This window comes from Mesoplodon mirus (assembly GCF_964341445.2).
Source record: "Mesoplodon mirus genome assembly, chromosome: 4".
Taxonomy (NCBI): Eukaryota; Metazoa; Chordata; class Mammalia; order Artiodactyla; family Ziphiidae; genus Mesoplodon; species Mesoplodon mirus.
The window spans coordinates 93,724,950-93,749,185 of NC_138979.1; positions in this window are offsets into that span (position 1 = coordinate 93,724,950).

A 24,236-nucleotide genomic window follows, 5' to 3' on the forward strand; every position below is an offset into this window, starting at 1 on the left:
CGGCATGTGGGATCTTCCCGAATCGGGGCATGAACCCATGTCCCCTGCACTGGCAGGCGGACTCTCATCCACTGCGCCACCAGTGAATCCCAGCCTGTCTTTTTGATTCTCATCCCCTCAGGCGAAAGGCCCAGCAGTGGGTATACTTGATTGAATGGTAGCTCAGTATTTATCTTTACAAGGCACGTCATTTTTGTTTTCATGACTGGCTCTTACCATGTCCCACGTTGAAGCAAGGGTAGGCATTTCTCCAAAACCCCTTCAGCATTTATTGTTTGCAGAATTTTTCCTGATGGGCATTCTGACTGCTGTGAGCTGATAGGTTTTTGTCATTTGGATTTACATATCTTTAATTATTCCTAATGTTTAGCATTTTCCCATGCCTTTTTAAATTTCTGGCAGAGAAAAACAGAAAAAAAAAACGGAGAGTACAGTTAAACTCTTGAAATTGTCTTCTTGGATGGTTGCCCTCTTTTGAATGTTCTGGTCAATTTTCAACCCCATGTTTGTTTTTGAGGGCAGGTGTTATTCACAGGCCTGCAATGAGTGTGACTATTTAGTGACCATTAGCAGTGGGTTTAAAGCTGCTGTTGTGGGAAATGGCCACAAGGCGGCAGCGTTTCTCCACTCCCAAGTCTGGTTCCTAGGGCAGCAGAGCCTTTCTGGGACCAATGGAATACAGAAGAAGGCATCATTGAAGTCTAATACAGAATACCATGTCCTGGTGGATGGTAGAATGACCAGTAGGGTCTAGGAATTAGGAACTACTGGATGTATATCCTCGGTGGCTTCACTGACTGTCCTAACATCCTTTACCAGGTCCCCAGCAGCCCACGGGGCTCTCGTGGTCAGGCCCCTCCCAGGATATGGGGCTCACCTGGGCAGGGCCCCAGCAGCCAACGGGGTTCTCATGTTCAGGCCACTCCCAGGGTATGGAGCTCAGCTGTGAAACTACCCAGCAGCCCATGAGGCTCTCGTGCTTAGGCACCTCCCATGATACAGAGCTCCCGTGGGCAGGTACCATGGCAGGGCTGGGCACACAGGAACCGTGCACATAGCCCTCATTGCAGAGCACCCCAGAACGCCTGTCACGCAGAGCTGACACAGAGCACCTCAGAGCAGGACTTGAACTAACCAACAGCAGCTCCGACAGGTCTCTGACCCTGGGCATCACTCTGTGCAGCCTCCCTCTGCCTGGTCTTCCAGAGACTTCCACTGCAGCCGGGGCACCAGGCCTTTGTCTCCAACCATCCCCCCTCCTCTCCCTGACTCCTGGGTTCCTCTCATTAGGATTAGGTCTTCTTGAAATTGTCTCCCACTCATGGGCCAGATAAAATGATGAGAAAACAAGCCGGAGATGCAGCCCCTTGTCTATCCTGACTCTCAGGAGCCCACACCTGTTCCTTGGAACTGGCCGTTTCAGCGAGGTCCATTTTCTGCAATGTGAGCCACTGAGGGGTGAGGATTGGCTGACCGGAGCAGCCTGTCCCTACCGGCCAGCCCTCCCCAGGTGTGCCTGGGTTGAGGTCAATAGAAACACCGCTCCAGGGAGCAACAGCGCCTGCAGCTGTGCCTGACGCCATATTCTCTGCCCCGTCAGCAGTCTCGGGGCTGTGCTGGTGGGATGGAGTGAGGGGGCATGGTTTTGTGGGTGGCCCGGTGTGAGAGGGGCTCTGCTGGACTTTCTGCAGGAGTTGCCAGACTGCCACCTGCTAAAGAAGAGGATGGGTCACCCATACCTTCCGCTGGAATTTCTCCGCGGGCAGAGGTGAGGGAGGAACAAAGCAGTGGGGGCCAAGACAGGTCGGATATCTCAGGCAGGGAAATGGAAAGTTTTCAGAAGAGCGCCTGGGGCCAGGATCATCCTGGCTGGCCTGCAGGCATCAAGTCAGCCTGCATGCTTTCGCTGGTGTGGATCCATGGCCCTTCCTCTATGCTTTCAAGTCCTTGTACATATTCAGGTGTTTTACCTGGGAAGGGAGGGAACAGTTCAGCAGCAGCTGGCTGGGGGCTCAGCTCACGTTTACTCACAGACGCCTATGTACGGTCCCCCAGCTTTGCAATGAGGACGCTCCTTGCGGGGGTGGGGGGGGGCTGCTGGCTGCATGGGAGATAATTCCCTACCTCTGACCAACTTCAGAATTGTTTACCACTGGAGCAAGTACCCTGATAGGGTTTTCCTCTGTATAACTAGTGGGTTCTGTTTATTTTTTCTGTTTTGTTTCAAGGTAGATTTTATTCCTCATTTATGTATTTATAGATATAAGCATGGAAATAATTCATTCATACAAATACATCTGTGTGAAGGGAAGAACGCTTTTCTGTTTTATTTTTAAATTTTATTTGTTTTTAAAAATTTTGAAATTTAGTATTATTTATTTTTTTAGACAGCAGGTTATTATTAGTTATCTATTTTATACATATACATGTATACAGGTCAATCCCAATCTCCCAACTCATCCCACCACCACCACCCCATGGCTTCCCCCCCTTGGTTTCCATACATTTGTTCTCTAACCCTGTGTCTCTAATTCTGCCCTGCAAACCGGTTCATCTGTACCAGTTTTCTAGGTTCCACATATATGCATTAATACACAATATTTGTTTTTCTCTTTCTGACTTACTTCTCTCGGTATGACAGTCTCTAGATCCATCCACGTCTCTACAAATGACCCCGTTTCATTCCTTTTTATGGCTGAGTAATATTCCATTTTATATATGTACCACATCTTTATCCATTCGTCTGTCTGTGGGCATTTAGGTTGCTTCCATTACCTGGCTATTGTAAATAGTGCTGCAATGAACATTGTGTTGAATGTGTCTTTTGGATTTATGGTTTTCTCTGGGTATATGCCCAGAAGTGGGATTGCTGGATCATATGGTAATTGTATTTTTAGTTTTTCTAATGAACCTCCATACTGTTCTCCATAGTGACTGTATCAATTGACATGCCCACCTATAGTGGAAGAGGGATCCATGTGTCCACACCCTCCGCAGCATTTGTAGTTTGTCGATTTTCTGATGATGCCCATTCTAACAGGTGTGAGGTGATACCTCATTGAAGTTTTGACTTGCATTTCTCTAATAATTAGTGATGTTGAGCAGCTTTTCATGTGCATCCTGGCCATCTCTGGGTCTCCTTTGAAGAAATGTCTATTTACATGTTCTACCCATTTTTGAAGTGGGTTGTATTTTTTTTAATATTAAGCTGCATGAGCTGTTTATATATATTGGAGATTAAACCTTTGTCCATTGATTCGTTTCCACATATTTCCTCCCATTCTGAGGGTTGCCTTTTTCCATTCCCGTTTTTTAACAAAAGAAAGAAAGAAAGAAAAAGAAGCAGAAAACAAATGTCCGTAAAATATGCCTCTTGAAACTGTCGTTTTGAAATATGGAGGTGTTTTGAATTTTTTGGTCGGTATACGACCCCAGGATTTGTTTTCAGGGCAGGTCTCATTTACAGGCCTGCAATTATTTTGAATATCAACTGACCATTAGCGCTGGGATTAAAGCTGCTGTTGTGTGAAACGGCCACAAGGTGGCAGCAGTTCTCCTTTACCAAATCTGGTGACTAGGGCAACAGAGCCTCAATGGAAGTCGTGTTCTAGGTTGTAATTTAGAATGGAATGTGCCAGGAAAAAGACCCTTAAGTTTGTCTCACTATTTCTTGTTGGGTTTTTTTTTCATTTAATTTTTATTTTTTAGCACAGCAAGTTTGATTACAATGTTTGGCTTGTTGTAGGTGTGCAAGATGTGGTTCTTTTACGCATATACATATGTCTGTTCTTCCTGGGATCCTTTTCCATGTACGTTATGACAGAATGTTGACTAATCTTCTCTTGGTATTCCGTAGGTGTTTGGTGTCTATATATTTCACCTGTGTTTGTATATGTCTCTTAACCCCAATATCCTAATGTATCCAATCCTCACACCTTTCCATTGGTGAACCATAAGTTTGTTTAATGAATCTGCGATTGCCCTTCTCTGTGGAAATATCTTCACTAGTATCAAGTTTTAGGTAACACCTATAAGTGATATCATACGATATGTGTCTTTCTCTTTCTGACTTACTACAAGTCACGTGATTACCTCTAGACTCATCTACGGTGCTGCAAATGGCATTGTGTCCTTTTTTTCCTTGGCTAATATTCTGTCTGTACATGTACCAGTTCTTCTTTGACCACTCATCTGTTGATGGACTTTTTGGTTGCTCCCATGTCATGGCTATTGTAATGCTGCGGCAATGCACATTTGCCTGCCTGTGTCTTTCCAATTCTGTCTTCTTAGGTTATAGGCCCAGGAGTTCGCCTGCTGGATCATATGGTAGCAAAATGTTTACCTTGTACAGGCACCGCCATTCTGTTCTCATTAGTGGCTCTTACCAGGTTACGTCCCACTTAAAGTTGAGGTGATGCTCTTCTCCACAACACCTTCAGCGTTTATTGTTTGGAGTATTTTTGCTGAAGTTTATTCTGACTAGTGTGAGCTGATACCACTTTGTGCTTGGATTTGCATGCATCTCATAATACCTTGAAATTGAGCTTTCTGGCATGTCCTTTTTTTCTTCAAACTGTGAGTACAGCTTACCTCTTCAAATTGTTTTCGGGAAGTAGGTGTGACATTTAGAAATATTTTGGCCATTACCTCCCTCAAGACATTATGAGGGCAGGTTTCATTCACAGCCCTCCAGTACTGGTGCATATGAAGTGACCCTTAGCACAGGTTTTAAAGCTGCTGTTGCAGGTAACGGCCAGAGGGTGGCAGCATTTCTGCTTTTCCCAATCTGTTAACTAGGGAAACAGACCATCCTGGCAGTGGTGTTCCTCGGTTCTATATTAGAGTGGAATGTGCCCCCAAAAGCTGATGTCTCCTTACTTATGTTTGTTTTAGAAATTGAATTTCTATATATTTTTTTATTGGAGTCATATTCCATTGTGTTCATGGACCACTTCTTCTTTGAGCATTCCTCTGTTGATGGACATTTTCGTAGCTTCCAAGTGTTGGCTATGGTAAATATTGCTGGAGTGCAGGATTGCCAGCATGTGTCTTTTCTTTTTTGTGGTACATGGGCCTCTCACTGCCGTGGGCCCTCCCATTGCAGAGCACAGGCTCCGGACGCACAGGCCCAGCAGCCATAGCTCACGGGAACAGCCGCTCCGCGGCATGTGGGATCTTCCCGAATCGGGGCATGAACCCATGTCCCCTGCACTGGCAGGCGGACTCTCATCCACTGCGCCACCAGTGAATCCCAGCCTGTCTTTTTGATTCTCATCCCCTCAGGCGAAAGGCCCAGCAGTGGGTATACTTGATTGAATGGTAGCTTAGTATTTATCTTTACAAGGCACGTCATTTTTGTTTTCATGACTGGCTCTTACCATGTCCCACGTTGAAGCAAGGGTAGGCATTTCTCCAAAACCCCTTCAGCATTTATTGTTTGCAGAATTTTTCCTGATGGGCATTCTGACTGCTGTGAGCTGATAGGTTTTTGTCATTTGGATTTACATATCTTTAATTATTCCTAATGTTTAGCATTTTCCCATGCCTTTTTAAATTTCTGGCAGAGAAAAACAGAAAAAAAAAAACGGAGAGTACAGTTAAACTCTTGAAATTGTCTTCTTGGATGGTTGCCCTCTTTTGAATGTTCTGGTCAATTTTCGACCCCATGTTTGTTTTTGAGGGCAGGTGTTATTCACAGGCCTGCAATGAGTGTGACTATTTAGTGACCATTAGCAGTGGGTTTAAAGCTGCTGTTGTGGGAAATGGCCACAAGGCGGCAGCGTTTCTCCACTCCCAAGTCTGGTTCCTAGGGCAGCAGAGCCTTTCTGGGACCAATGGAATACAGAAGAAGGCATCATTGAAGTCTAATACAGAATACCATGTCCTGGTGGATGGTAGAATGACCAGTAGGGTCTAGGAATTAGGAACTACTGGATGTATATCCTCGGTGGCTTCACTGACTGTCCTAACATCCTTTACCAGGTCCCCAGCAGCCCACGGGTCTCTCGTGGTCAGGCCCCTCCCAGGATATGGGGCTCACCTGGGCAGGGCCCCAGCAGCCAACGGGGTTCTCATGTTCAGGCCACTCCCAGGGTATGGAGCTCAGCTGTGAAACTACCCAGCAGCCCATGAGGCTCTCGTGCTTAGGCACCTCCCATGATACAGAGCTCCCGTGGGCAGGTACCATGGCAGGGCTGGGCACACAGGAACCGTGCACATAGCCCTCATTGCAGAGCACCCCAGAACGCCTGTCACGCAGAGCTGACACAGAGCACCTCAGAGCAGGACTTGAACTAACCAACAGCAGCTCCGACAGGTCTCTGACCCTGGGCATCACTCTGTGCAGCCTCCCTCTGCCTGGTCTTCCAGAGACTTCCACTGCAGCCGGGGCACCAGGCCTTTGTCTCCAACCATCCCCCCTCCTCTCCCTGACTCCTGGGTTCCTCTCATTAGGATTAGGTCTTCTTGAAATTGTCTCCCACTCATGGGCCAGATAAAATGATGAGAAAACAAGCCGGAGATGCAGCCCCTTGTCTATCCTGACTCTCAGGAGCCCACACCTGTTCCTTGGAACTGGCCGTTTCAGCGAGGTCCATTTTCTGCAATGTGAGCCACTGAGGGGTGAGGATTGGCTGACCGGAGCAGCCTGTCCCTACCGGCCAGCCCTCCCCAGGTGTGCCTGGGTTGAGGTCAATAGAAACACCGCTCCAGGGAGCAACAGCGCCTGCAGCTGTGCCTGACGCCATATTCTCTGCCCCGTCAGCAGTCTCGGGGCTGTGCTGGTGGGATGGAGTGAGGGGGCACGGTTTTGTGGGTGGCCCGGTGTGAGAGGGGCTCTGCTGGACTTTCTGCAGGAGTTGCCAGACTGCCACCTGCTAAAGAAGAGGATGGGTCACCCATACCTTCCGCTGGAATTTCTCCGCGGGCAGAGGTGAGGGAGGAACAAAGCAGTGGGGTCCAAGACAGGTCGGATATCTCAGGCAGGGAAATGGAAAGTTTTCAGAAGAGCGCCTGGGGCCAGGATCATCCTGGCTGGCCTGCAGGCATCAAGTCAGCCTGCATGCTTTCGCTGGTGTGGATCCATGGCCCTTCCTCTATGCTTTCAAGTCCTTGTACATATTCAGGTGTTTTACCTGGGAAGGGAGGGAACAGTTCAGCAGCAGCTGGCTGGGGGCTCAGCTCACGTTTACTCACAGACGCCTATGTACGGTCCCCCAGCTTTGCAATGAGGACGCTCCTTGCGGGGGTGGGGGGGGGCTGCTGGCTGCATGGGAGATAATTCCCTACCTCTGACCAACTTCAGAATTGTTTACCACTGGAGCAAGTACCCTGATAGGGTTTTCCTCTGTATAACTAGTGGGTTCTGTTTATTTTTTCTGTTTTGTTTCAAGGTAGATTTTATTCCTCATTTATGTATTTATAGATATAAGCATGGAAATAATTCATTCATACAAATACATCTGTGTGAAGGGAAGAACGCTTTTCTGTTTTATTTTTAAATTTTATTTGTTTTTAAAAATTTTGAAATTTAGTATTATTTATTTTTTTAGACAGCAGGTTATTATTAGTTATCTATTTTATACATATACATGTATACAGGTCAATCCCAATCTCCCAACTCATCCCACCACCACCACCCCATGGCTTCCCCCCCTTGGTTTCCATACATTTGTTCTCTAACCCTGTGTCTCTAATTCTGCCCTGCAAACCGGTTCATCTGTACCAGTTTTCTAGGTTCCACATATATGCATTAATACACAATATTTGTTTTTCTCTTTCTGACTTACTTCTCTCGGTATGACAGTCTCTAGATCCATCCACGTCTCTACAAATGACCCCGTTTCATTCCTTTTTATGGCTGAGTAATATTCCATTTTATATATGTACCACATCTTTATCCATTCGTCTGTCTGTGGGCATTTAGGTTGCTTCCATTACCTGGCTATTGTAAATAGTGCTGCAATGAACATTGTGTTGAATGTGTCTTTTGGATTTATGGTTTTCTCTGGGTATATGCCCAGAAGTGGGATTGCTGGATCATATGGTAATTGTATTTTTAGTTTTTCTAATGAACCTCCATACTGTTCTCCATAGTGACTGTATCAATTGACATGCCCACCTATAGTGGAAGAGGGATCCATGTGTCCACACCCTCCGCAGCATTTGTAGTTTGTCGATTTTCTGATGATGCCCATTCTAACAGGTGTGAGGTGATACCTCATTGAAGTTTTGACTTGCATTTCTCTAATAATTAGTGATGTTGAGCAGCTTTTCATGTGCATCCTGGCCATCTCTGGGTCTCCTTTGAAGAAATGTCTATTTACATGTTCTACCCATTTTTGAAGTGGGTTGTATTTTTTTTAATATTAAGCTGCATGAGCTGTTTATATATATTGGAGATTAAACCTTTGTCCATTGATTCGTTTCCACATATTTCCTCCCATTCTGAGGGTTGCCTTTTTCCATTCCCGTTTTTTAACAAAAGAAAGAAAGAAAGAAAAAGAAGCAGAAAACAAATGTCCGTAAAATATGCCTCTTGAAACTGTCGTTTTGAAATATGGAGGTGTTTTGAATTTTTTGGTCGGTATACGACCCCAGGATTTGTTTTCAGGGCAGGTCTCATTTACAGGCCTGCAATTATTTTGAATATCAACTGACCATTAGCGCTGGGATTAAAGCTGCTGTTGTGTGAAACGGCCACAAGGTGGCAGCAGTTCTCCTTTACCAAATCTGGTGACTAGGGCAACAGAGCCTCAATGGAAGTCGTGTTCTAGGTTGTAATTTAGAATGGAATGTGCCAGGAAAAAGACCCTTAAGTTTGTCTCACTATTTCTTGTTGGGTTTTTTTTTCATTTAATTTTTATTTTTTAGCACAGCAAGTTTGATTACAATGTTTGGCTTGTTGTAGGTGTGCAAGATGTGGTTCTTTTACGCATATACATATGTCTGTTCTTCCTGGGATCCTTTTCCATGTACGTTATGACAGAATGTTGACTAATCTTCTCTTGGTATTCCGTAGGTGTTTGGTGTCTATATATTTCACCTGTGTTTGTATATGTCTCTTAACCCCAATATCCTAATGTATCCAATCCTCACACCTTTCCATTGGTGAACCATAAGTTTGTTTAATGAATCTGCGATTGCCCTTCTCTGTGGAAATATCTTCACTAGTATCAAGTTTTAGGTAACACCTATAAGTGATATCATACGATATGTGTCTTTCTCTTTCTGACTTACTACAAGTCACGTGATTACCTCTAGACTCATCTACGGTGCTGCAAATGGCATTGTGTCCTTTTTTTCCTTGGCTAATATTCTGTCTGTACATGTACCAGTTCTTCTTTGACCACTCATCTGTTGATGGACTTTTTGGTTGCTCCCATGTCATGGCTATTGTAATGCTGCGGCAATGCACATTTGCCTGCCTGTGTCTTTCCAATTCTGTCTTCTTAGGTTATAGGCCCAGGAGTTCGCCTGCTGGATCATATGGTAGCAAAATGTTTACCTTGTACAGGCACCGCCATTCTGTTCTCATTAGTGGCTCTTACCAGGTTACGTCCCACTTAAAGTTGAGGTGATGCTCTTCTCCACAACACCTTCAGCGTTTATTGTTTGGAGTATTTTTGCTGAAGTTTATTCTGACTAGTGTGAGCTGATACCACTTTGTGCTTGGATTTGCATGCATCTCATAATACCTTGAAATTGAGCTTTCTGGCATGTCCTTTTTTTCTTCAAACTGTGAGTACAGCTTACCTCTTCAAATTGTTTTCGGGAAGTAGGTGTGACATTTAGAAATATTTTGGCCATTACCTCCCTCAAGACATTATGAGGGCAGGTTTCATTCACAGCCCTCCAGTACTGGTGCATATGAAGTGACCCTTAGCACAGGTTTTAAAGCTGCTGTTGCAGGTAACGGCCAGAGGGTGGCAGCATTTCTGCTTTTCCCAATCTGTTAACTAGGGAAACAGACCATCCTGGCAGTGGTGTTCCTCGGTTCTATATTAGAGTGGAATGTGCCCCCAAAAGCTGATGTCTCCTTACTTATGTTTGTTTTAGAAATTGAATTTCTATATATTTTTTTATTGGAGTCATATTCCATTGTGTTCATGGACCACTTCTTCTTTGAGCATTCCTCTGTTGATGGACATTTTCGTAGCTTCCAAGTGTTGGCTATGGTAAATATTGCTGGAGTGCAGGATTGCCAGCATGTGTCTTTTCTTTTTTGTGGTACATGGGCCTCTCACTGCCGTGGGCCCTCCCATTGCAGAGCACAGGCTCCGGACGCACAGGCCCAGCAGCCATAGCTCACGGGAACAGCCGCTCCGCGGCATGTGGGATCTTCCCGAATCGGGGCATGAACCCATGTCCCCTGCACTGGCAGGCGGACTCTCATCCACTGCGCCACCAGTGAATCCCAGCCTGTCTTTTTGATTCTCATCCCCTCAGGCGAAAGGCCCAGCAGTGGGTATACTTGATTGAATGGTAGCTTAGTATTTATCTTTACAAGGCACGTCATTTTTGTTTTCATGACTGGCTCTTACCATGTCCCACGTTGAAGCAAGGGTAGGCATTTCTCCAAAACCCCTTCAGCATTTATTGTTTGCAGAATTTTTCCTGATGGGCATTCTGACTGCTGTGAGCTGATAGGTTTTTGTCATTTGGATTTACATATCTTTAATTATTCCTAATGTTTAGCATTTTCCCATGCCTTTTTAAATTTCTGGCAGAGAAAAACAGAAAAAAAAAACGGAGAGTACAGTTAAACTCTTGAAATTGTCTTCTTGGATGGTTGCCCTCTTTTGAATGTTCTGGTCAATTTTCGACCCCATGTTTGTTTTTGAGGGCAGGTGTTATTCACAGGCCTGCAATGAGTGTGACTATTTAGTGACCATTAGCAGTGGGTTTAAAGCTGCTGTTGTGGGAAATGGCCACAAGGCGGCAGCGTTTCTCCACTCCCAAGTCTGGTTCCTAGGGCAGCAGAGCCTTTCTGGGACCAATGGAATACAGAAGAAGGCATCATTGAAGTCTAATACAGAATACCATGTCCTGGTGGATGGTAGAATGACCAGTAGGGTCTAGGAATTAGGAACTACTGGATGTATATCCTCGGTGGCTTCACTGACTGTCCTAACATCCTTTACCAGGTCCCCAGCAGCCCACGGGGCTCTCGTGGTCAGGCCCCTCCCAGGATATGGGGCTCACCTGGGCAGGGCCCCAGCAGCCAACGGGGTTCTCATGTTCAGGCCACTCCCAGGGTATGGAGCTCAGCTGTGAAACTACCCAGCAGCCCATGAGGCTCTCGTGCTTAGGCACCTCCCATGATACAGAGCTCCCGTGGGCAGGTACCATGGCAGGGCTGGGCACACAGGAACCGTGCACATAGCCCTCATTGCAGAGCACCCCAGAACGCCTGTCACGCAGAGCTGACACAGAGCACCTCAGAGCAGGACTTGAACTAACCAACAGCAGCTCCGACAGGTCTCTGACCCTGGGCATCACTCTGTGCAGCCTCCCTCTGCCTGGTCTTCCAGAGACTTCCACTGCAGCCGGGGCACCAGGCCTTTGTCTCCAACCATCCCCCCTCCTCTCCCTGACTCCTGGGTTCCTCTCATTAGGATTAGGTCTTCTTGAAATTGTCTCCCACTCATGGGCCAGATAAAATGATGAGAAAACAAGCCGGAGATGCAGCCCCTTGTCTATCCTGACTCTCAGGAGCCCACACCGGTTCCTTGGAACTGGCCGTTTCAGCGAGGTCCATTTTCTGCAATGTGAGCCACTGAGGGGTGAGGATTGGCTGACCGGAGCAGCCTGTCCCTACCGGCCAGCCCTCCCCAGGTGTGCCTGGGTTGAGGTCAATAGAAACACCGCTCCAGGGAGCAACAGCGCCTGCAGCTGTGCCTGACGCCATATTCTCTGCCCTGTCAGCAGTCTCGGGGCTGTGCTTGTGGGAGGGAGTGAGGGGGCACGGTTTTGTGGGTGGCCCGGTGTGAGAGGGGCTCTGCTGGACTTTCTGCAGGAGTTGCCAGACTGCCACCTGCTAAAGAAGAGGATGGGTCACCCATACCTTCCGCTGGAATTTCTCCGCGGGCAGAGGTGAGGGAGGAACAAAGCAGTGGGGGCCAAGACAGGACGGATATCTCAGGCAGGGAAATGGAAAGTTTTCAGAAGAGCGCCTGGGGCCAGGATCATCCTGGCTGGCCTGCAGGCATCAAGTCAGCCTGCATGCTTTCGCTGGTGTGGATCCACGGCCCTTCCTCTATGCTTTCAAGTCCTTGTACATATTCAGGTGTTTTACCTGGGAAGGGAGGGAACAGTTCAGCAGCAGCTGGCTGGGGGCTCAGCTCACGTTTACTCACAGACGCCTATGTACGGTCCCCCAGCTTTGCAATGAGGACGCTCCTTGCGGGGGTGGGGGGGGGCTGCTGGCTGCATGGGAGATAATTCCCTACCTCTGACCAACTTCAGAATTGTTTACCACTGGAGCAAGTACCCTGATAGGGTTTTCCTCTGTATAACTAGTGGGTTCTGTTTATTTTTTCTGTTTTGTTTCAAGGTAGATTTTATTCCTCATTTATGTATTTATAGATATAAGCATGGAAATAATTCATTCATACAAATACATCTGTGTGAAGGGAAGAACGCTTTTCTGTTTTATTTTTAAATTTTATTTGTTTTTAAAAATTTTGAAATTTAATATTATTTATTTTTTTAGACAGCAGGTTATTATTAGTTATCTATTTTATACATATACATGTATACAGGTCAATCCCAATCTCCCAACTCATCCCACCACCACCACCCCATGGCTTCCCCCCCTTGGTTTCCATACGTTTGTTCTCTAACCCTGTGTCTCTAATTCTGGCCTGCAAACCGGTTCATCTGTACCAGTTTTCTAGGTTCCACGTATATGCATTAATACACAATATTTGTTTTTCTCTTTCTGACTTACTTCTCTCGGTATGACAGTCTCTAGATCCATCCACGTCTCTACAAATGACCCCGTTTCATTCCTTTTTATGGCTGAGTAATATTCCATTTTATATATGTACCACATCTTTATCCATTCGTCTGTCTGTGGGCATTTAGGTTGCTTCCATTACCTGGCTATTGTAAATAGTGCTGCAATGAACATTGTGGTGAATGTGTCTTTTGGATTTATGGTTTTCTCTGGGTATATGCCCAGAAGTGGGATTGCTGGATCATATGGTAATTGTATTTTTAGTTTTTCTAATGAACCTCCATACTGTTCTCCATAGTGACTGTATCAATTGACATGCCCACCAATAGTGGAAGAGGGATCCATGTGTCCACACCCTCCGCAGCATTTGTAGTTTGTCGATTTTCTGATGATGCCCATTCTAACAGGTGTGAGGTGATACCTCATTGAAGTTTTGACTTGCATTTCTCTAATAATTAGTGATGTTGAGCAGCTTTTCATGTGCATCCTGGCCATCTCTGGGTCTCCTTTGAAGAAATGTCTATTTAGATATTCTACCCATTTTTGAAGTGGGTTGTATTTTTTTTAATATTAAGCTGCATGAGCTGTTTATATATATTGGAGATTAAACCTTTGTCCATTGATTCGTTTCCACATATTTCCTCCCATTCTGAGGGTTGCCTTTTTCCATTCCCGTTTTTTAACAAAAGAAAGAAAGAAAGAAAAAGAGGCAGAACACAAATGTCCGTAAAATATGCCTCTTGAAACTGTCGTTTTGAAATATGGAGGTGTTTTGAATTTTTTGGTCGGTATACGACCCCAGGATTTGTTTTCAGGGCAGGTCTCATTTACAGGCCTGCAATTATTTTGAATATCAACTGACCATTAGCGCTGGGATTAAAGCTGCTGTTGTGTGAAACGGCCACAAGGTGGCAGCAGTTCTCCTTTACCAAATCTGGTGACTAGGGCAACAGAGCCTCAATGGAAGTCGTGTTCTGGGTTGTAATTTAGAATGGAATGTGCCAGGAAAAAGACCCTTAAGTTTGTCTCACTATTTCTTGTTCGGTTTTTTTTTCATTTAATTTTTATTTTTTATCACAGCAAGTTTGATTACAATGTTTGGCTTGTTGTAGGTGTGCAAGATGTGGTTCTTTTACGCATATACATATGTCTGTTCTTCCTGGGATCCTTTTCCATGTACGTTATGACAGAATGTTGACTAATCTTCTCTTGGTATTCCGTAGGTGTTTGGTGTCTATATATTTCAACTGTGTTTGTATATGTCTCTTAACCCCAATATCCTAATGTATCCAATCCTCACACCTTTCCATTGGTGAACCATAAGTTTGTTTAATGAATCTGCGATTGCCCTTCTCTGTGCAAATATCTTCACTAGTATCAAGTTTTAGGTAACACCTATAAGTGATATCATACGATATGTGTCTTTCTCTTTCTGACTTACTACAAGTCACGTGATTACCTCTAGACTCATCTACGGTGCTGCAAATGGCATTGTGTCCTTTTTTTCCTTGGCTAATATTCTGTCTGTACATGTACCAGTTCTTCTTTGACCACTCATCTGTTGATGGACTTTTTGGTTGCTCCCATGTCATGGCTATTGTAATGCTGCGGCAATGCACATTTGCCTGCCTGTGTCTTTCCAATTCTGTCTTCTTAGGTTATAGGCCCAGGAGTTCGCCTGCTGGATCATATGGTAGCAAAATGTTTACCTTGTACAGGCACCGCCATTCTGTTCTCATTAGTGGCTCTTACCAGGTTACGTCCCACTTAAAGTTGAGGTGATGCTCTTCTCCACAACACCTTCAGCGTTTATTGTTTGGAGTATTTTTGCTGAAGTTTATTCTGACTAGTGTGAGCTGATACCACTTTGTGCTTAGATTTGCATGCATCTCATAATACCTTGAAATTGAGCTTTCTGGCATGTCCTTTTTTTCTTCAAACTGTGAGTACAGCTTACCTCTTCAAATTGTTTTCGGGAAGTAGGTGTGACATTTAGAAATATTTTGGCCATTACCTCCCTCAAGACATTATGAGGGCAGGTTTCATTCACAGCCCTCCAGTACTGGTGCATATGAAGTGACCCTTAGCACAGGTTTTAAAGCTGCTGTTGCAGGTAACGGCCAGAGGGTGGCAGCATTTCTGCTTTTCCCAATCTGTTAACTAGGGAAACAGACCATCCTGGCAGTGGTGTTCCTCGGTTCTATATTAGAGTGGAATGTGCCCCCAAAAGCTGATGTCTCCTTACTTATGTTTGTTTTAGAAATTGAATTTCTATATATTTTTTTATTGGAGTCATATTCCATTGTGTTCATGGACCACTTCTTCTTTGAGCATTCCTCTGTTGATGGACATTTTCGTAGCTTCCAAGTGTTGGCTATGGTAAATATTGCTGGAGTGCAGGATTGCCAGCATGTGTCTTTTCTTTTTTGTGGTACATGGGCCTCTCACTGCCGTGGGCCCTCCCATTGCAGAGCACAGGCTCCGGACGCACAGGCCCAGCAGCCATAGCTCACGGGAACAGCCGCTCCGCGGCATGTGGGATCTTCCCGAATCGGGGCATGAACCCATGTCCCCTGCACTGGCAGGCGGACTCTCATCCACTGCGCCACCAGTGAATCCCAGCCTGTCTTTTTGATTCTCATCCCCTCAGGCGAAAGGCCCAGCAGTGGGTATACTTGATTGAATGGTAGCTTAGTATTTATCTTTACAAGGCACGTCATTTTTGTTTTCATGACTGGCTCTTACCATGTCCCACGTTGAAGCAAGGGTAGGCATTTCTCCAAAACCCCTTCAGCATTTATTGTTTGCAGAATTTTTCCTGATGGGCATTCTGACTGCTGTGAGCTGATAGGTTTTTGTCATTTGGATTTACATATCTTTAATTATTCCTAATGTTTAGCATTTTCCCATGCCTTTTTAAATTTCTGGCAGAGAAAAACAGAAAAAAAAAACGGAGAGTACAGTTAAACTCTTGAAATTGTCTTCTTGGATGGTTGCCCTCTTTTGAATGTTCTGGTCAATTTTCGACCCCATGTTTGTTTTTGAGGGCAGGTGTTATTCACAGGCCTGCAATGAGTGTGACTATTTAGTGACCATTAGCAGTGGGTTTAAAGCTGCTGTTGTGGGAAATGGCCACAAGGCGGCAGCGTTTCTCCACTCCCAAGTCTGGTTCCTAGGGCAGCAGAGCCTTTCTGGGACCAATGGAATACAGAAGAAGGCATCATTGAAGTCTAATACAGAATACCATGTCCTGGTGGATGGTAGAATGACCAGTAGGGTCTAGGAATTAGGAACTACTGGATGTATATCCTCGGTGGCTTCACTGACTGTCCTAACATCCTTTACCAGGTCCCCAGCAGCCCACGGGGCTCTCGTGGTCAGGCCCCTCCCAGGATATGGGGCTCACCTGGGCAGGGCCCCAGCAGCCAACGGGGTTCTCATGTTCAGGCCACTCCCAGGGTATGGAGCTCAGCTGTGAAACTACCCAGCAGCCCATGAGGCTCTCGTGCTTAGGCACCTCCCATGATACAGAGCTCCCGTGGGCAGGTACCATGGCAGGGCTGGGCACACAGGAACCGTGCACATAGCCCTCATTGCAGAGCACCCCAGAACGCCTGTCACGCAGAGCTGACACAGAGCACCTCAGAGCAGGACTTGAACTAACCAACAGCAGCTCCGACAGGTCTCTGACCCTGGGCATCACTCTGTGCAGCCTCCCTCTGCCTGGTCTTCCAGAGACTTCCACTGCAGCCGGGGCACCAGGCCTTTGTCTCCAACCATCCCCCCTCCTCTCCCTGACTCCTGGGTTCCTCTCATTAGGATTAGGTCTTCTTGAAATTGTCTCCCACTCATGGGCCAGATAAAATGATGAGAAAACAAGCCGGAGATGCAGCCCCTTGTCTATCCTGACTCTCAGGAGCCCACACCGGTTCCTTGGAACTGGCCGTTTCAGCGAGGTCCATTTTCTGCAATGTGAGCCACTGAGGGGTGAGGATTGGCTGACCGGAGCAGCCTGTCCCTACCGGCCAGCCCTCCCCAGGTGTGCCTGGGTTGAGGTCAATAGAAACACCGCTCCAGGGAGCAACAGCGCCTGCAGCTGTGCCTGACGCCATATTCTCTGCCCCGTCAGCAGTCTCGGGGCTGTGCTGGTGGGAGGGAGTGAGGGGGCACGGTTTTGTGGGTGGCCCGGTGTGAGAGGGGCTCTGCTGGACTTTCTGCAGGAGTTGCCAGACTGCCACCTGCTAAAGAAGAGGATGGGTCACCCATACCTTCCGCTGGAATTTCTCCGCGGGCAGAGGTGAGGGAGGAACAAAGCAGTGGGGGCCAAGACAGGACGGATATCTCAGGCAGGGAAATGGAAAGTTTTCAGAAGAGCGCCTGGGGCCAGGATCATCCTGGCTGGCCTGCAGGCACCAAGTCAGCCTGCATGCTTTCGCTGGTGTGGATCCACGGCCCTTCCTCTATGCTTTCAAGTCCTTGTACATATTCAGGTGTTTTACCTGGGAAGGGAGGGAACAGTTCAGCAGCAGCTGGCTGGGGGCTCAGCTCACGTTTACTCACAGACGCCTATGTACGGTCCCCCAGCTTTGCAATGAGGACGCTCCTTGCGGGGGTGGGGGGGGGCTGCTGGCTGCATGGGAGATAATTCCCTACCTCTGACCAACTTCAGAATTGTTTACCACTGGAGCAAGTACCCTGATAGGGTTTTCCTCTGTATAACTAGTGGGTTCTGTTTATTTTTTCTGTTTTGTTTCAAGGTAGATTTTATTCCTCATTTATGTATTTATAGATATAAGCATGGAAATAATTCATTCATACAAATACATCTGTGTGAAGGGAAGAACGCTTTTCTGTTTTATTTTTAAATTTTATTTGTCTTTAAAAATTTTGAAATTTAATATTATTTATTTTTTTAGACAGCAGGTTATTATTAGTTATCTATTTTATACATATACATGTATACAGGTCAATCCCAATCTCCCAACTCATCCCACCACCACCACCCCATGGCTTCCCCCCCTTGGTTTCCATACGTTTGTTCTCTAACCCTGTGTCTCTAATTCTGCCCTGCAAACCGGTTCATCTGTACCAGTTTTCTAGGTTCCACGTATATGCATTAATACACAATATTTGTTTTTCTCTTTCTGACTTACTTCTCTCGGTATGACAGTCTCTAGATCCATCCACGTCTCTACAAATGACCCCGTTTCATTCCTTTTTATGGCTGAGTAATATTCCATTTTATATATGTACCACATCTTTATCCATTCGTCTGTCTGTGGGCATTTAGGTTGCTTCCATTACCTGGCTATTGTAAATAGTGCTGCAATGAACATTGTGGTGAATGTGTCTTTTGGATTTATGGTTTTCTCTGGGTATATGCCCAGAAGTGGGATTGCTGGATCATATGGTAATTGTATTTTTAGTTTTTCTAATGAACCTCCATACTGTTCTCCATAGTGACTGTATCAATTGACATGCCCACCAATAGTGGAAGAGGGATCCATGTGTCCACACCCTCCGCAGCATTTGTAGTTTGTCGATTTTCTGATGATGCCCATTCTAACAGGTGTGAGGTGATACCTCATTGAAGTTTTGACTTGCATTTCTCTAATAATTAGTGATGTTGAGCAGCTTTTCATGTGCATCCTGGCCATCTCTGGGTCTCCTTTGAAGAAATGTCTATTTAGATATTCTACCCATTTTTGAAGTGGGTTGTATTTTTTTTAATATTAAGCTGCATGAGCTGTTTATATATATTGGAGATTAAACCTTTGTCCATTGATTCGTTTCCACATATTTCCTCCCATTCTGAGGGTTGCCTTTTTCCATTCCCGTTTTTTAACAAAAGAAAGAAAGAAAGAAAAAGAGGCAGAACACAAATGTCCGTAAAATATGCCTCTTGAAACTGTCGTTTTGAAATATGGAGGTGTTTTGAATTTTTTGGTCGGTATACGACCCCAGGATTTGTTTTCAGGGCAGGTCTCATTTACAGGCCTGCAATTATTTTGAATATCAACTGACCATTAGCGCTGGGATTAAAGCTGCTGTTGTGTGAAACGGCCACAAGGTGGCAGCAGTTCTCCTTTACCAAATCTGGTGACTAGGGCAACAGAGCCTCAATGGAAGTCGTGCTCTGGGTTGTAATTTAGAATGGAATGTGCCAGGAAAAAGACCCTTAAGTTTGTCTCACTATTTCTTGTTCGGTTTTTTTTTCATTTAATTTTTATTTTTTATCACAGCAAGTTTGATTACAATGTTTGGCTTGTTGTAGGTGTGCAAGATGTGGTTCTTTTACGCATATACATATGTCTGTTCTTCCTGGGATCCTTTTCCATGTACGTTATGACAGAATGTTGACTAATCTTCTCTTGGTATTCCGTAGGTGTTTGGTGTCTATATATTTCAACTGTGTTTGTATATGTCTCTTAACCCCAATATCCTAATGTATCCAATCCTCACACCTTTCCATTGGTGAACCATAAGTTTGTTTAATGAATCTGCGATTGCCCTTCTCTGTGGAAATATCTTCACTAGTATCAAGTTTTAGGTAACACCTATAAGTGATATCATACGATATGTGTCTTTCTCTTTCTGACTTACTACAAGTCACGTGATTACCTCTAGACTCATCTACGGTGCTGCAAATGGCATTGTGTCCTTTTTTTCCTTGGCTAATATTCTGTCTGTACATGTACCAGTTCTTCTTTGACCACTCATCTGTTGATGGACTTTTTGGTTGCTCCCATGTCATGGCTATTGTAATGCTGCGGCAATGCACATTTGCCTGCCTGTGTCTTTCCAATTCTGTCTTCTTAGGTTATAGGCCCAGGAGTTCGCCTGCTGGATCATATGGTAGCAAAATGTTTACCTTGTACAGGCACCGCCATTCTTTTCTCATTAGTGGCTCTTACCAGGTTACGTCCCACTTAAAGTTGAGGTGATGCTCTTCTCCACAACACCTTCAGCGTTTATTGTTTGGAGTATTTTTGCTGAAGTTTATTCTGACTAGTGTGAGCTGATACCACTTTGTGCTTGGATTTGCATGCATCTCATAATACCTTGAAATTGAGCTTTCTGGCATGTCCTTTTTTTCTTCAAACTGTGAGTACAGCTTACCTCTTCAAATTGTTTTCGGGAAGTAGGTGTGACATTTAGAAATATTTTGGCCATTACCTCCCTCAAGACATTATGAGGGCAGGTTTCATTCACAGCCCTCCAGTACTGGTGCATATGAAGTGACCCTTAGCACAGGTTTTAAAGCTGCTGTTGCAGGTAACGGCCAGAGGGTGGCAGCATTTCTGCTTTTCCCAATCTGTTAACTAGGGAAACAGACCATCCTGGCAGTGGTGTTCCTCGGTTCTATATTAGAGTGGAATGTGCCCCCAAAAGCTGATGTCTCCTTACTTATGTTTGTTTTAGAAATTGAATTTCTATATATTTTTTTATTGGAGTCATATTCCATTGTGTTCATGGACCACTTCTTCTTTGAGCATTCCTCTGTTGATGGACATTTTCGTAGCTTCCAAGTGTTGGCTATGGTAAATATTGCTGGAGTGCAGGATTGCCAGCATGTGTCTTTTCTTTTTTGTGGTACATGGGCCTCTCACTGCCGTGGGCCCTCCCATTGCAGAGCACAGGCTCCGGACGCACAGGCCCAGCAGCCATAGCTCACGGGAACAGCCGCTCCGCGGCATGTGGGATCTTCCCGAATCGGGGCATGAACCCATGTCCCCTGCACTGGCAGGCGGACTCTCATCCACTGCGCCACCAGTGAATCCCAGCCTGTCTTTTTGATTCTCATCCCCTCAGGCGAAAGGCCCAGCAGTGGGTATACTTGATTGAATGGTAGCTTAGTATTTATCTTTACAAGGCACGTCATTTTTGTTTTCATGACTGGCTCTTACCATGTCCCACGTTGAAGCAAGGGTAGGCATTTCTCCAAAACCCCTTCAGCATTTATTGTTTGCAGAATTTTTCCTGATGGGCATTCTGACTGCTGTGAGCTGATAGGTTTTTGTCATTTGGATTTACATATCTTTAATTATTCCTAATGTTTAGCATTTTCCCATGCCTTTTTAAATTTCTGGCAGAGAAAAACAGAAAAAAAAACGGAGAGTACAGTTAAACTCTTGAAATTGTCTTCTTGGATGGTTGCCCTCTTTTGAATGTTCTGGTCAATTTTCGACCCCATGTTTGTTTTTGAGGGCAGGTGTTATTCACAGGCCTGCAATGAGTGTGACTATTTAGTGACCATTAGCAGTGGGTTTAAAGCTGCTGTTGTGGGAAATGGCCACAAGGCGGCAGCGTTTCTCCACTCCCAAGTCTGGTTCCTAGGGCAGCAGAGCCTTTCTGGGACCAATGGAATACAGAAGAAGGCATCATTGAAGTCTAATACAGAATACCATGTCCTGGTGGATGGTAGAATGACCAGTAGGGTCTAGGAATTAGGAACTACTGGATGTATATCCTCGGTGGCTTCACTGACTGTCCTAACATCCTTTACCAGGTCCCCAGCAGCCCACGGGGCTCTCGTGGTCAGGCCCCTCCCAGGATATGGGGCTCACCTGGGCAGGGCCCCAGCAGCCAACGGGGTTCTCATGTTCAGGCCACTCCCAGGGTATGGAGCTCAGCTGTGAAACTACCCAGCAGCCCATGAGGCTCTCGTGCTTAGGCACCTCCCATGATACAGAGCTCCCGTGGGCAGGTACCATGGCAGGGCTGGGCACACAGGAACCGTGCACATAGCCCTCATTGCAGAGCACCCCAGAACGCCTGTCACGCAGAGCTGACACAGAGCACCTCAGAGCAGCACTTGAACTAACCAACAGCAGCTCCGACAGGTCTCTGACCCTGGGCATCACTCTGTGCAGCCTCCCTCTGCCTGGTCTTCCAGAGACTTCCACTGCAGCCGGGGCACCAGGCCTTTGTCTCCAACCATCCCCCCTCCTCTCCCTGACTCCTGGGTTCCTCTCATTAGGATTAGGTCTTCTTGAAATTGTCTCCCACTCATGGGCCAGATAAAATGATGAGAAAACAAGCCGGAGATGCAGCCCCTTGTCTATCCTGACTCTCAGGAGCCCACACCTGTTCCTTGGAACTGGCCGTTTCAGCGAGGTCCATTTTCTGCAATGTGAGCCACTGAGGGGTGAGGATTGGCTGACCGGAGCAGCCTGTCCCTACCGGCCAGCCCTCCCCAGGTGTGCCTGGGTTGAGGTCAATAGAAACACCGCTCCAGGGAGCAACAGCGCCTGCAGCTGTGCCTGACGCCATATTCTCTGCCCCGTCAGCAGTCTCGGGGCTGTGCTGGTGGGAGGGAGTGAGGGGGCACGGTTTTGTGGGTGGCCCGGTGTGAGAGGGGCTCTGCTGGACTTTCTGCAGGAGTTGCCAGACTGCCACCTGCTAAAGAAGAGGATGGGTCACCCATACCTTCCGCTGGAATTTCTCCGCGGGCAGAGGTGAGGGAGGAACAAAGCAGTGGGGGCCAAGACAGGACGGATATCTCAGGCAGGGAAATGGAAAGTTTTCAGAAGAGCGCCTGGGGCCAGGATCATCCTGGCTGGCCTGCAGGCACCAAGTCAGCCTGCATGCTTTCGCTGGTGTGGATCCACGGCCCTTCCTCTATGCTTTCAAGTCCTTGTACATATTCAGGTGTTTTACCTGGGAAGGGAGGGAACAGTTCAGCAGCAGCTGGCTGGGGGCTCAGCTCACGTTTACTCACAGACGCCTATGTACGGTCCCCCAGCTTTGCAATGAGGACGCTCCTTGCGGGGGTGGGGGGGGGCTGCTGGCTGCATGGGAGATAATTCCCTACCTCTGACCAACTTCAGAATTGTTTACCACTGGAGCAAGTACCCTGATAGGGTTTTCCTCTGTATAACTAGTGGGTTCTGTTTATTTTTTCTGTTTTGTTTCAAGGTAGATTTTATTCCTCATTTATGTATTTATAGATATAAGCATGGAAATAATTCATTCATACAAATACATCTGTGTGAAGGGAAGAACGCTTTTCTGTTTTATTTTTAAATTTTATTTGTTTTTAAAAATTTTGAAATTTAATATTATTTATTTTTTTAGACAGCAGGTTATTATTAGTTATCTATTTTATACATATACATGTATACAGGTCAATCCCAATCTCCCAACTCATCCCACCACCACCACCCCATGGCTTCCCCCCCTTGGTTTCCATACGTTTGTTCTCTAACCCTGTGTCTCTAATTCTGCCCTGCAAACCGGTTCATCTGTACCAGTTTTCTAGGTTCCACGTATATGCATTAATACACAATATTTGTTTTTCTCTTTCTGACTTACTTCTCTCGGTATGACAGTCTCTAGATCCATCCACGTCTCTACAAATGACCCCGTTTCATTCCTTTTTATGGCTGAGTAATATTCCATTTTATATATGTACCACATCTTTATCCATTCGTCTGTCTGTGGGCATTTAGGTTGCTTCCATTACCTGGCTATTGTAAACAGTGCTGCAATGAACATTGTGGTGAATGTGTCTTTTGGATTTATGGTTTTCTCTGGGTATATGCCCAGAAGTGGGATTGCTGGATCATATGGTAATTGTATTTTTAGTTTTTCTAATGAACCTCCATACTGTTCTCCATAGTGACTGTATCAATTGACATGCCCACCAATAGTGGAAGAGGGATCCATGTGTCCACACCCTCCGCAGCATTTGTAGTTTGTAGATTTTCTGATGATGCCCATTCTAACAGGTGTGAGGTGATACCTCATTGAAGTTTTGACTTGCATTTCTCTAATAATTAGTGATGTTGAGCAGCTTTTCATGTGCATCCTGGCCATCTCTGGGTCTCCTTTGAAGAAATGTCTATTTAGATATTCTACCCATTTTTGAAGTGGGTTGTATTTTTTTTAATATTAAGCTGCATGAGCTGTTTATATATATTGGAGATTAAACCTTTGTCCATTGATTCGTTTCCACATATTTCCTCCCATTCTGAGGGTTGCCTTTTTCCATTCCCGTTTTTTAACAAAAGAAAGAAAGAAAGAAAAAGAGGCAGAACACAAATGTCCGTAAAATATGCCTCTTGAAACTGTCGTTTTGAAATATGGAGGTGTTTTGAATTTTTTGGTTGGTATACGACCCCAGGATTTGTTTTCAGGGCAGGTCTCATTTACAGGCCTGCAATTATTTTGAATATCAACTGACCATTAGCGCTGGGATTAAAGCTGCTGTTGTGTGAAACGGCCACAAGGTGGCAGCAGTTCTCCTTTACCAAATCTGGTGACTAGGGCAACAGAG